This window comes from Danio rerio, chromosome 5, assembly GCF_052040795.2.
Source record: "Danio rerio strain M-AB ecotype USA chromosome 5, GRCz13ab, whole genome shotgun sequence".
Taxonomy (NCBI): Eukaryota; Metazoa; Chordata; class Actinopteri; order Cypriniformes; family Danionidae; genus Danio; species Danio rerio.
The window spans coordinates 22,759,828-22,774,281 of record NC_141025.1 but is presented as its reverse complement, the minus strand read 5'-3'; the positions used below and the strand labels follow the sequence as shown (position 1 = coordinate 22,774,281).

At 34.6% G+C, this 14,454-nt stretch overlaps 1 protein-coding gene across 2 annotated transcripts in view; it reads left to right on the top strand.

Annotated features, from left to right (window-relative positions):
- The window catches only part of tenm1 (teneurin transmembrane protein 1), a 542,406-nt gene that overhangs the window by 115,194 nt on the left and 412,758 nt on the right, over window positions 1-14,454 (top strand). The gene's annotated exons all lie outside the window — the stretch shown is intronic.

Here is a 14,454-nt window from a genome sequence, read left to right as displayed (position 1 = left end):
ATCCGGTCATTTAAAAAACAATTTTTTTAAATTTTTATCTATATATTTAAAGTTGCACCTAATTAAGTCTAAATGTGGACTAACTTTTATTGTCTGTCAATGACAAACCACACACAAATACTATTTAAATATGAAGTGTGCATGTTCTGTGTGACTGTGTATGAATATAATGTTTCAGTGACTACACGCATACTCGAGCACAAGTGACACTCATGATGTTTTCAGCATCTGCTATATGAGAAAAAATGAACATCAGCTCACATGCATTTTGCAGTTTTACATAAAGACTTGGGAGATCTCTCTTGTAGACACAAAAGCTCAACCTGTCAAAATAAAAGCTTGACTTCATTTGACAAAATGACAGAAAAAATATAAATATTGAATTGGAGAAGACACATATACAATACAACGTACTGTATATTGTTTTCCATGTTATACCAGTAATATGATGTTGTCACGTAAGAGTCTGGAACAACCGAGGTAAGGATCCACATGCTGTTTATTTTAGAGAGTAGTCAGACAGGCATGGGTTAAAACAGGGGCAAACAGGAAATCCAAGAGCATAGTCAAAAGCAGGCAGAGGTTAGGTAATGTCTTGTTTGGTTCAGTGGCAGAATTGTAATTCTCCAGCAATTTGCAACTGCTTGATCATAACAGATGTCCTTTGAGAAATTTTTTTAAACATTTTTCTATAGGGGTCCTAAAAAGGTATTGTTTCAATATATTGTTTCAAATTAAAAATAGTTTGTGTGAAATAAAAACACACATAAGTACATTCACATGGACAGCAATTATCCGATTTTAATACGATTAAGACAATATTCTGATTAAGAGTCTACCATGCAAACAGCGTTTTTTGATAAATCAATTAAGGTCAAAATTGATCTAAACAGGTATCGAATTATGACGTGGAGATGTTGATTTTATTCACAATATTGAAGTGCAGCACAGTCATGTAAACACCTTAATCAAACCGTCGTGTAGGATTTTCACAATGTTTTGCAACAGGATGATCCACATACGCAAGGCTGTTTTATGCTATTTTTATGAAACACCCAAAATTACCTGAACTGTGATTACTCCAGAGGAACCGTGGATAGTGCGGTGACGCAGTGACATTAATCAAATTATGTTCTTTAACATGTAAAATGGGATTATTAAAGGAACATTCAAAAAGCAACTCATGAAAACACCCCAATCATATTATTTTCTTATTCAGACTAAGGCAAATAATTTGATTACTGATGTCCATGTAAACGTAGCCAATGTTTTTTTTGCTAGATCACATAGTTATTGTTTAGGTGAACAATTAATTAGTGTAAGTTTGTAATAAGTTAATCTACTAAAAAAAAAAAATCATCTGCAATCAAACTCTGATCATTAGCATCCACAGTTGGTACCACTTCTGTTTACGTCTACAATATTCTTAATCACATCCTTTTTGCCATTAATTTACCATAAGGGAAATGATGTACAAAATGAAAGCCCCACCTTTCCTACTCAATAACCAGTTTCAGTCAACATACTGATATAAAAGTCTCAGCAGCTTCCAGTTCACTCTCAGAAGATTCATGTTAATTCAATGGTAAACAGTTTAACCTAAAGAATGACCAGTCTGTCAGAAGAAGAAGTCAGGAGTCAGAGATTTAAATAAATAAATGAAGCTTACTGAATATAGCTTGCAGTTTCATCAGCAGAAGCCAGCTTCAACACTCGCAATGAGTTCCTAGGCCGATCTGCGTACAATCACCAATCAATAACAATTATACTCTCACATAACGTCATTAACTGCGTCATACATATAGGTGTTCTAACCTGATTGGTTAAAAAACAGATAGACTTGGAAATGTCTACGTGGGGTTTGTGTGTACAATTCTGAACAACATCTTAAGCATAAACATCAGACATCCACTAGACTGTTTAGAGCTGACTCCAGACCTGTATAACGGATCCACAATCAAATAGAACACACACGTAAAGTATAATCTGTTACTTATCCAAGGCTAAGTGTACTCTCAGTTGTCTTTATCAAAACTGGTTAAAAACCAGTATAATCTATATTCAGGCAGTTATACTATCCTTACTACACAAAGTCTATCTTGAATAAAAAGTAGAATCACTTAACAAACAATTAACTGTAAAAATAGCAAAGTCACTTTAGACATTTTAGATAGTATTAACTACTAGAAATAACAATAGAAACAGTTGCTTCCAGTCCTCAGCCCTCAGTTCCACTCAAGGGCTTCCTAACCTCTGACCTAGTTTGGTGGCTCCTGAAAAAGTTACACATAAGACAGGCGACTGCACTAAACATTCTTACATAAAGCAGTGTGTTTAACTTATTCATTAGTTTAAAAGGTTTTCAAAGTTAAAAACTAATTAAAATAATCAATCATATTTAATAAAGATAATGAGAAACAGGACATGCAAAAAGGATAAACCTTGATCCATGATGAGACTGATTGGAAGGCAGAAATCTGTATCCATCAATTCAAATTTATTTTAACCATTGAAATGGAATATAGAATTTTAAAAATAAATATTGGGGAATTTTGGGGAAAATAAATCAAGGTTTAAAGGTTCAACATTCTAGCAATCTCACAGAAAAACTACAAATATTTTACTGTCAATCTAGTTGAATATACAACAGACTTTTTCTCTGAACTGCAAATTAAATAAATGTCATCTAATGCAAGGTTTACTGTAATGTCAACATTAAAAGGGCTCCACATCAAAACCATCCACATATCAAGATTCTGTAAGGTTTGTGAATGTAAAAACTCACTGAACTCCTAAATGTTTAATTTTAGTGCAGAGCTCTGAAAATAGGATATAACTAGTGATGGCTGATTAAAATTATACCTGGAATGAGCTCAGTGCAGGAAATGGAAAACATCAACATATTCTCACATAATTGAATAGAACTGGGAAGTATGACCACATATCTATCACTGTGGCAATATAAGGCGTAAATTGGCTTGGATTGCTATATTGCTTTTATTGTGCAAATATCTGCATTGTTTGAAGGACTGTTTCAGTTATAATTTGATATACTTTATAATTTATAAGTGATAAAGAAATGTTGATTTATAATAACGAAAAAATAAAATGCACAATAAAGCAGTACTGTCAGGAAGCTTTTTACCACCTGTCAAAATGTAAGTACCAAATTATGTTGTCTTTTATTGTGCTTTAAATTCATACAGAGTGGCACCAAAATGAGTTTTTACACAAACAGCAATTTACTGAATATAACATGTTGAGAGAGTCACTCTAAAACAGTAGTCCTCAACCTTTTTGTGACTGCGGACCAGTCAACGATTGAAAATTTTACTGCAAATTGGAAGGGAGGGTGGGGGTCGGTGGTTTGTAGGCTGCTAGGCTAACATCACCTGTATTCTCAGAGGATGACAAGCTGACAAAACATTGCTGTCACTTTGATACAAATTTTTATGTATATAGAAAATTACAAAACACTGCAGTGTTTGGGATTTCAGTGTTTGTCTGAGATAATTAGTCTAACGTACAAGCTGAAGCTGATCGGTCAGTTCTTGTTACCTACCTCGTGGTGCACTCTCAGCATTCGTTCAACTAGTGCGTGCAAGTTGCGCAGCTCCATTGGAAAAACGAAACCCGGGCGAACTCTAGAAAAGACTCGATATGCAAACGGCCCCTAAAAGGTCTTCATAATTCACCACCAACTGATCTTCTTGCACAGACATGGTGGATTCACCTGATTTGTTGACAAATGTGTTGCAGATCTTTTTCTTCGTAGTTTACGGGTCCTTCACTGGGCGTTTTCCCCCTAGTAAAGAAACTTTCCCAAGACGTCTGTTGCCTCATTCACACTAGCATAGCAGTGGCTTTGTAGCTGCCTGTCGCTCTGGGTGGCAACCTCCTGCAAACGCGGGTCTGTGCAGGTCTACAGAATAGAAAATACAACCAGCCAGAGTGAGAGAGGATCCTGTGAGCTCTACTGCTGCTCCTATTGGCTGTTGCTCAAAAAAGTTGCTCTTCATTTGCATAAAGTTGAAGGATTCTCAACCAATTGACACGCCCACTTGGTCACCAATGGTCGCTGTCACTCGCGTAGACGGAGGTCACCAGAAGTCGCTCACTCTCCACTGAAACGAATGATCGCTTGTTGCTTTGCTACTGTGATATGTTTGTAGTGTGAATGAGGCATGTTTCTTACTCATTTTGCTGCCTGTGGGTTAAATTTGGGCACTCAAGTGACCGAGATGTAAGCAAGAGAAAACGGTTCTTTTTCAAAATAAAAGATTTTTAAAAAAATAAAAGATCGTTTAGACTCAAATAAAAAGTAAAACATAAATAATTAATTATTTATTGTGCGGCCCAGTACCAATTAAGCTCGCTGGCTGAGGACCAATACTCTAATGCCCAATCCCCATACTACCCTTTAGCCCAGGGGTGTCAAAGTCAATTCCTGGAGGGCCAGAGGCCTGCATAGTTTAGTTTCAGCCCTGCTTTAACACACCTATCTGTAGGTATCAAACAAGCCTAAAGCACTCAATTAGTTTGATCAGGTGTGTTTAATTAGGGTCGGAACTAAACTGTGCAGAGCCGTGGCCCTCCAGGAACTGGCTTTGACACCTGTGCCTTAGTACCTCCCCTTACCCCTTAGAGTGTCCTAATTATCTTTAGCTTGAAGGTGTAAGGCTAAGGAGTAGGGCTAGATACTCCTCAAAACAGATTTTTCAGGACCACACTCAAAACCATGGGGTAAGAAATTTCCCAGAATACACCAACTCCAATGGCAGCATGGCTGCAAATGGAAGGAGATGCTATATATATTTGTCATTATTATGAGTTTTTACAACAAACAGGGGTTCAAAAAAAAAAAAAAAGAATTGTGATTGGGTCTAAAAGTCAAAAGGATTTTTTTAAATACAGTTTATGTACTTAAAGGGATAGTTCACCCAAAAATAAAAATCCTGACATGATCTACTCATCCTCTATTTGTTCCCAACTGGTTTGAGTTTCTTTCTTCTGTTGATCACAAAAACAAATATACTGCAAAATGTTGGGGAAAAAAAAACATTCTTGTTTTATCTTAAACAGCAGAAAGAAAAAATAATAAAAGTCGAGAGTGAAAATTAAGATTTTTGTGGTGAACTGTCCCTTTAAATTCCAACAAAGATGTTTTTGCCGCTGCAATGCACTGATGCTCTTCTCATCCATGTTTATACAAATGACATTGTGTTTTGCAAACTGCTTGAGCTTCGATGATAATTAAACGTGCTGTTAGCGATATTTGTTCGGATCACCACACATATTTCACGACTACCTGACAGGAATCTCTGAGAAAGGTGTCGTGAGAAATCACACCTGTCTCTAAGACTGCCTTGGGCCTGTAAACAGGAGTCAAGGAGTCAAGGGAGCAGCCCACACTTTTTAAATCAGGATCATTTTCTGCCTGTGAATAAATGTGTATTAAAGTTAGCACTAAAGGTTTAGAGCGTAGGTGACTGAAATTGTAATGCTTGATAAAGTTGCGTACCATAAAACTTAGCAGTTGTCTGTACTGTCGGCTACTCTGTGCCTGCTCAAAATACAGATGTAAAGATGCAATGCTACATCATAGTCTGAATAAATTATGCCTCCTCAGACCAACCTCAGATGCAAGTATCAAAGTATAATTGTAATTGCTGTGTAAATGCATTTAGGCCACCTCTGATCAGCATTATGTACATACTGTAAAAAAATAAAGCTGTCAAAGTAATATACGGTATACACCATTTGTTAATTAAGACCAATTATTAATCAAGGTTCAGCTTTTTTGCACTTTGTTTATTAATTTTTCTAACAAACACAGAAATGTCCTTCCCTGCCCTACTTTTTATTATTATTATTTATTTATTTTTTTAGCTAGTGTATTAGGTGAACTGTTTATTTAAAATGACTTGAATTTTACTTAAAACTTAAAACTTGACCTTAATTTTTTATGTTCAATTCACTTGAATGTGTAAAAACTAATAAATTAGCTTAATTCCTTCATGTTGTTCCAACACAAATCGAATGTGTGGAACCCAGCATTTTTAAAAGTGTATTTACAATAAATAAATAAGGACATAATAGAAATACGTTTTGATTTTAAAACTTTATTGTGTTATCCTTGATAAATTAAGTGTATTAACTTTTTTTTTTGTCAATTAAAAATAAAGTAAGTAAATAAATAAATAAGTTTAAAATGCTTTGGTCGACTTTGGATGTGTTAACTCTGTTGAATAAGAATTTCTAAAACTAAATCTAAAATATTATAATAATATAAATAATAAAAATATATAATAAATAAACAAATACCAATTTTAAATAAATAAATAGCAAACAACAATTTTAACAGTATGCTTATTATACAGAGGGTACAAGGACAATACATAAGGATACATTTTAACAGGAAAAAGTTATGACTTAGCAGATTTTTAGCAGATTTTTATTTATTTATTTATTATTATTTTGATTGTTATTTATATTTAAAGACACCTACATGGCACTTTAGAAAGCACCTTTGTTCCATCTTAAATCATGTGCGTGAAAGTTTTTAGCATGATTTGAGCAAAATAATTATAATTTATGATACAACCGTTAATAGACCTTTGGTGGATTTAAGAAAAAAATATTTTAAACATCTTTTAATCTTTCCATGAGTCATAAAACACAGAATAAAGCTAACATTTTTCATTTTCATTTCATCCCTCCAAAGTCAGAGTGATTATGGATGGATTTTTTGGTTAAATGCATGAAATAAGGTCTGGTGGCATAAGGTTAAAATAAGATCAAGGTTTTTTTGCTTTTAATGCTATTACATAAAATCCATAATAAAACTCATGATTTTTAAAAAGTTTTGATGTGTCTTGAAGGAGGCGGTTGTGGCTAAATGTGACTAGAGTTTGTAAAGGACGATAAATGGTATTAAACTAAACAGGAAAACTAATTTACTCACTAAGGTTGAAAGTGTTGTCGGAAGCTTAGTGGCAGTAATATTTTTTCCCCCTTATCAAATCTGAAGGACTTCTGTCCCTCTATAAAAGTTAATTCAGCCACCAATCTGATGAGTCAATTAATTCATATCAATTGATTGGTTAAATCTGAATCTAATGAAGGGGCATGCTTGTGATTAGTCATAAAAGCTAAAACATGCTTGCTTGGCGCACAGTAACCAATGAGTTTTTTTGTTTTAAAATAATTTTTTATTTCTTTACTTTTTTTATTTCTTATTCAATAATTCATTCATTCATTTATTCAGTCATTTTCTTTTCGGCTTAGTCCCTTTGTTAATCAGGGGTCGCTATAGCGGAATGAACCACCAACTTATCCAGCATATGCCCATCCAGCCACAACCCAACACTGGGAAACACCCACACACTCTTGCATTCACACACATACAGTACAAACAATTTAGCTTATTCAATTCACTTATAGCGGGCGAAGCAGTGGTGCAGTAGGTAGTGCTGTCGCCTCATGGCAAGAAGGTCACTGGCTCGCTGGTTCGAGCCTCGGTTCAGTTGGCGTTTCTGTATGGAGTTTGCATGTTCTCCCTGCGTTCGCGTGGGTTTTCTCCGGGTGCTCCAGTTTCCCCCACAGTCCAAAGACATGGGTCACAGGTGAAGGCTAAATTGTCCATTGTGTATGATTGTGTGTGTGAATGTGTGTCTGGATGTTTCCCAGAGATGGGTTGCAGCTGGAAGGGCATCCGCTGTAAAAAAAACTTGCTGGATAAGTTGGCGGTTTATTCCGCTGTGGTGACCCCGGATTAATAAAGGGACTAAGCCGACAAGAAAATGAATGAATTAATTCACTTATAGCGCATGTCTTTGGACTGTGAGAGAAACCGGAGCAGAGGAAACTCATGCGAACATGGGGAGAACATGCAAACGCCACACAGAAATTCCAACTGACCCAGCTGGGGCTCGAACCAGCAACCTTGTTGCTGTGAGTCTATTGTGCTACTGTTAATGGTTGTTTTAGTTTTAGTTGAAAGGTTTTATTTTGTGAACATTTCTATTTAGGTTTTATGTCTTTAGATTCAGTTTTAGTAATTCTCCTTTAACGAAGTTAACACCTCCAATGTCGACCAAAGCAAAGTTTGTACAGCATACCTTAACTTTAGTGATAAAATAACTCGCTCCAAAACCATACAAATGCAATGAATCAAAATACAAACTATGAAGTATTTAGCAAAGGCCTTTGATGTTAAACAATGATTCAGATTATGATTATTTAAGGTAATACAGTATATGATGTCTTTATATATATATATATATATATATATATATATATATATATATATATATATATATATATTTATATAATTATTCATTATACAATTATCTGCAATGTTTTTTTATAGTGATATACATTAAAAAGTTACTGGAGAGTTACTGATGTGCATTGATGTTATATATTTGTTTTTCGTTAAAAAAGTGGGAATCACAGTACAAAACAGTATTGTTGCTTTAGAATACTTCAAACATCTAGACACATATTGGATAATTGGAGCAAAGCCACACTATACATGTAATTTGGTATTTCATTGTTAAATGAATTTGATAAAAAGTGTTCAACATTTTCCCTCTAGAGAGCTTGCTTTATGCGGGAATGTCACTGATTTGTTGATAATACAGCAACAACTCATTTAAATATGATATCAGTGTAGTGAATTTTGATGCTCTCGCTGCCAGAGCTGTGAAGGCAGATATCGTTGTTGCCAGGGCGGGCAGAGCAAACTTTGACACTCTCACCGCCTTTAGTGTGAACGTACTGTAAGGGATTAAGAACGTGTTTTAGGTGTAACAGCAGTTTGCGACTATACTGCCAGGAGGCACAAAGGGATGGGATGTGAACGGACAGAAATATGCAATAGCTATAAATACCCTGCAACTTGTAAATGAAGATGAAATAATGAAACAAAGTATTGTAATTCCTTCATTAATTATTAAAAACATGTTTACAAGTTTCATTATATATATATATATATATATATATATATATATATATATATATATATATATATATATATATATATATCATACATACAAACATACACAAATAAATAAATAAATAAATAAACAAGCCATGTTTTGGCTTAAAGATAAAGAGATGTACAGTGTTTGTTATTTTAAAGTGATACAACTGAGACTAATTATTTACAGTTATATTATTTGTGTAATTCCCATCTGTAAATACATATAGGTGGCACAGTGGGTAGCAAGATCACCCCACAGCAAGAAGGTCACTGGTTCGAGCCTTGGCTGGGTCAGTTGGCATTTCTGTGTGGAGTTTGCATGTTCTCCCCGTGTTCGAGTGGATTTCCTCTGGGTGCTCCTGTTTCCCCAGAAGTCCAAAGACATGCGGTACATGCTGGATAAGTTGGTGATTAATTGCTGTGGCAACCCCAGATTAATGATTGAATGATTGAATGATTGAATGAATGAATGAATGAATGAATGAATGAATGAATGAATGAATGAATGAATGAATGAATGAATGAATAATTTCTGATTATGCGGGGAAAAGAATATGTGGCTGTAGATTAAATGTGTGCATATAAAAAAGAAGTAAAAAATTATTGCTTGCCTTCTAGAATTTTCTTCGTCATTCTATTTCTTCATACTTTATAAAATTAATTGGTTCCTTTGAATGATCAAGACATGGTTACAGCCTTGGGTTGGACTACAAAATTACATCAACCCTGTGAAAATCGCTGCCTGAGGCATTGATAATATTTATAATGGGAAATCGAAAAATGCAATAACAGAGTTAAAAAAAATAACATTAAACATCTAAATAATTAGTGGCGACAGAAGTTTGGCTCTGTACATGTTTAATGTACAGTATACGGCTGCCACTGGCTGAAATTTCCAGAAGTAAAATCAGCGGTTGTCACATGAATAACTGAACTCTCTTTGAACAGAACCGGATTACGCTCTCAAAAGAGAAGTGAAAACCAGTTTAAGCCGCAGTGTGAACACCACTAAGGACACACAGAGAGAGTGAGAAAGAGAAATTCACTGGCAGACACGAACAGACAGAGACAAACAAAGCAAGACTGTGTGAAAGAGACCCATTTAGTGCATATTTAAAACTGATTCAGATAGCATGCAAATATTTGGTGGTTAATGTGCGAGGGAGAGTATGTCAGTCTCTAAAGAGCTCAGACTATTCTCACGTCTGTGCCACGTTGCCACGGGAAACAGTCTCAATGCCTATTGTCATAATGGAGAGGGAGAAAGAGAGAGAGGGGTTGATGTTTGCGAGCCTTATATAACTGTCTGTACAAAAATCCCTGCTTATGAAACGTGCGTTTGGAGACTTTATTGAATAGGATCTCGGTGAGAGGCTGAGTGCAGCATGACATTCTCTCTTCATGAGCGTGTCTGTGGCGAGGGTGGAGAATTTGTTAAGCTCATGAAGCTAAACACATCTAGGGGGACAGAGAAGAGCAGGATATGGTTGACCCTTTTTGCTCTCTAGTCTCTTTCAATAATCATTACTCTAATGGTGGAAATAGAAAAGTGTGCCTTAAAAATTTGGACATACATTATTTCTGTAAGGACAAGAGATGATGTTTAAGTGTGTGTTTGAGTGGATGAGAGAGAGAGACTGCAGAAAGAGCTTTAAAAATGAAAAAAGTTTGTTGAAAAGGTGAAAGATTGCGAGACATTGTTTAAGCAGACAAACATTGTTCTTGTAGACAATGCTACAAGACACAAGGACAAATTATTGTTTTCAGAACTGACACACACGCACTGTTATCCAACATGTAACCCATTGTCTGGCAATACACTCAAATGTAGCCATCAAATGTAGTAACAATATAGAAAAGCCAAGTGGAAAACAAGTTTCTAATTACATTTAAGCTATGTGCGCTCTGAATATGAATATTACTGGCATTTAATTAAATACTGTGCATAGGTATTTATGAAAACAGCCACAATTATTTTGAGTAGCTGTGAGAGCACTGGTTTGGCTATTTTGAAGGCCAAAATAATAATAAAAAAATCAAAAACATGCTTATATTTACATTACATTATATTTACAGTATATTTCTGTATATTTACAACAGTAAAGACAGATGTTCCCCAAGGCTCAATTTTGGGGCCAGTTTTATTCTCTGTTTATATAAATGAGCTTGGTAAAGCTGTTGAGTCAACAAATGTACACTTTTATGCAGAAGATACAATTATTTACAGTATGGCTTTATCTATAAAAGTGGCAATAGACTCTTTACCCAATGCTTTTAATTCATTTCAAATGTCTCTCAATTGCTTTAAATTAGTATTAAATGAAAATAAACCTAAACACATGATCATTACCCGATCCAGACTATCAATTAAGGACCCTATCATATACCCGGCGCGATGTGGTGCAAGGCGCTATGCAATTGTTGTTTGCTAGTTTCAGTTTGGCGCAAGAATTGTTTTGACGTTTTGCGCCACTCTGTTTAAATAGCAAATGCATTTGCACTCATATGTGCGCCCATAGGCATTGTAGTCTAAAAAGGGAGCTGTTTTAAGGCGCATTGTTGGTGCGTTGCTATTTTGAGAAACTATAATAGTCTGTTCTATAGACCAGAACAAAGCCAGTTTATTGTCCAGTGCAGAGTGGTGTGTGCCTCGCGTTAGTTGTGTGCCTCGCTTACACACTGCTTATTACTCAAGATGTAGAGCAATACGCAAATATCTTTACATATGAATAATATATATATATATATATATATATATATATATATATATATATATATATATATATATATATATATATATATATATATATATGATATAAAAATAAATGATATAAAAATAAATGATTAAAATATTACAAAACATTATTTTCTAGCCTACATAAATGTAAAAACCATACTTTCATGCCTTCTTCATCTCGAGGGCTTTTGTCAGTTTATTCGTGATAATTTTCTTTTGTAAAATGTTATCATTATTAGCAGTATTATTTATTATATCCATATTTATATTTGTTTTATTCAAAACAAGCTTAGATTTGCTCACCTGTCAGGTTTTAGACCATATGGGGCACAGCATGTGTTTTAGGATATAACTCATGTTTTAAAAAACAATTCGTTATTATTGTTCATTTATTGGTTTGCTGGAAATTAGAACTGAATTTAGAAATAGTTTTGAAACAAATATTTGCGCGTAACAAACTAAATCAATTATTTATAGGCTAATTGATGTTTGTGCGAACAAGGTTTCCCTATCCACGAGAATGAAAGTAAAAGTAGATAATGAGAAGGCCTTATCTCTCATTCTCACACTGCAGATGCTCTGTTTAACTATTTTCTCTTTAGTGAAGCGTTCAGTTTTTCCACTTACAAAGTCGCTATGTAAATAGCAAATGCACTATGGCGCGACTCTTAAAGGGAAAGGGAGATGAGACTCTGATTGGTTTATTCTCAAAACACACCTATAGCTCATTAAGAAAATAAGCTCAACCCTTTTAGACCATGCACCACGGCGCAAAGCGGATTTTTCCGTCCTTATATTAGCAAAAGTAGATTCTGACACGCCCTTAATTCGTTTGCGCCCTGCGCTTTGCACTTTGTGCATGAATCGTCAAAATGGAGCCCCATAACTTTACATGGCACACAGATTGAACAAGTTGCATCTTATAAATATTTAGGTGTCTGGCTTGATGATAAGTTGACTTATGGTTTTCATATTGATAGCCTTTAAAAAAAACTCAAACCAACATTAGGTTTTTATTTTCGTATGAAAAAAAAAACTCCTTCGCAGATAAAAAACATTTAGTCGAGAGTAAACTTTTATTAGTATTGGATTACGGAGATATACTTTATATGCACGCACCCCCGAACTCTGAATGTTTTAAAAATGTGGATATTGTTTATGATAGTGCCCTAAGCTTTGTCACTAGTTCAAGTACGTCACTTTAATTTATATAAAATGACAGAATGGACCTCATTACAGTTAAGGAGAGAACAACATTTCTTAGTTTTCATTTTGAAAGCTTTAGTTGGTAAATTACCACAGTATATATCTAATTTGTTGGAGTACTGTTCAAATACTTACGATACTAGGTCAGCAGATATACTCTTACTTAAGATGCTTTTTTTATACACAGAGTTAGGTCGATCTGCATTCTCCAAGTATGCTCCAAATGTATATAATGAGCTTCAATATACAAATGAATACTACAAATGAAATCCAATCCATCTATTGCAATAAAAATATTTTAAAGACTGTCAATTTAGAACAGTGCACATGCTTTAACAATTGATTATGGTTTATACTATTTTTATGTGTGTCTATGTGTTGTGACTTGTATTTATTTATTGTTTTTGTAACTTTGTCCTGGTAGAAGAGATATTGTATCTCAATGTGACATTCCTGGTTAAATAATTACATAATAAATAAAAAATTAGGTGATTTTAAGCTAGTTAAAGGTGCAGTTTGACACCCAGTGGTTAAACTTGGTATTGCTTGCCTGGTTCAAAACACGCAAGCACAGGTTGCCAGATTGATGGCATCAACAGAAATATGCCTACAGTAACTATCAAGCCTAAAGGTTGATCAAAGGCTGATTTAAACCGTTTTCTAAATAAAAGCAATGGCACACAATAGAAAGAATATTTTTTCCTATGAAAACAGGTTTTTGTTCTAACCAACACCTGAAATTTATATTTTAGAAACGGCTTTTACTTCTTGCAGCTGAACAACACGATACAATGACAATGTTTACCTTCTGTTTACCTGTGTACTCTTCATGTGCTTTATTCGGTGTTAAATGCTAATAATGTGAGTTTGAATGCCATTTTACACGACATTTATTATCGTACTACTAAAAGCAGCAGCAGATAGTTCACCTCAGATCTTGAAAATAAAATAAACTGTCTGAAATTGAACTTTAGAACTCTGATATAATGCAAATCAACACATAATTCAACATATGCGTTTAATAATGTTAAAGAGGTTAAATGTGTAATAATTACATTATAAACCTTACCATTTCATTGGAGTGCAGTGAGTGCAATATTCTGTGCTTCTGAATGGCTGAATTTAAATTTCTGTTGTGTTTCGGCTGGTGCAAACAACCAAATTGCTTATCACTGCAAATCTCGTCACGTACTGTAGCGTGTTGTTATGACATGAGGTTACAATGTTACCTACTCACCTAATGTTTATGTTCATAATATGTATATTATTTGCATCTCCACATCTCATGTGGAAGTCTGAATCTGCGTCTCATTTTGGGTCTGCTGCGGTGCACTGGAGGTCGCATTTTCGATCACGGATGCAGAATATCTGGCTTCAGCATTGTTTATCAGATTAACAAGAATGTTTACCTAGTATGTTTTTTAAATATCTGCAAACATAGTACAGTATTTTTATGCTTTAGAAGAGGCAAACTCTTCCATACAGCACCTTTAAAGAAATAATGATACTTTCCCAAAGTTGATGA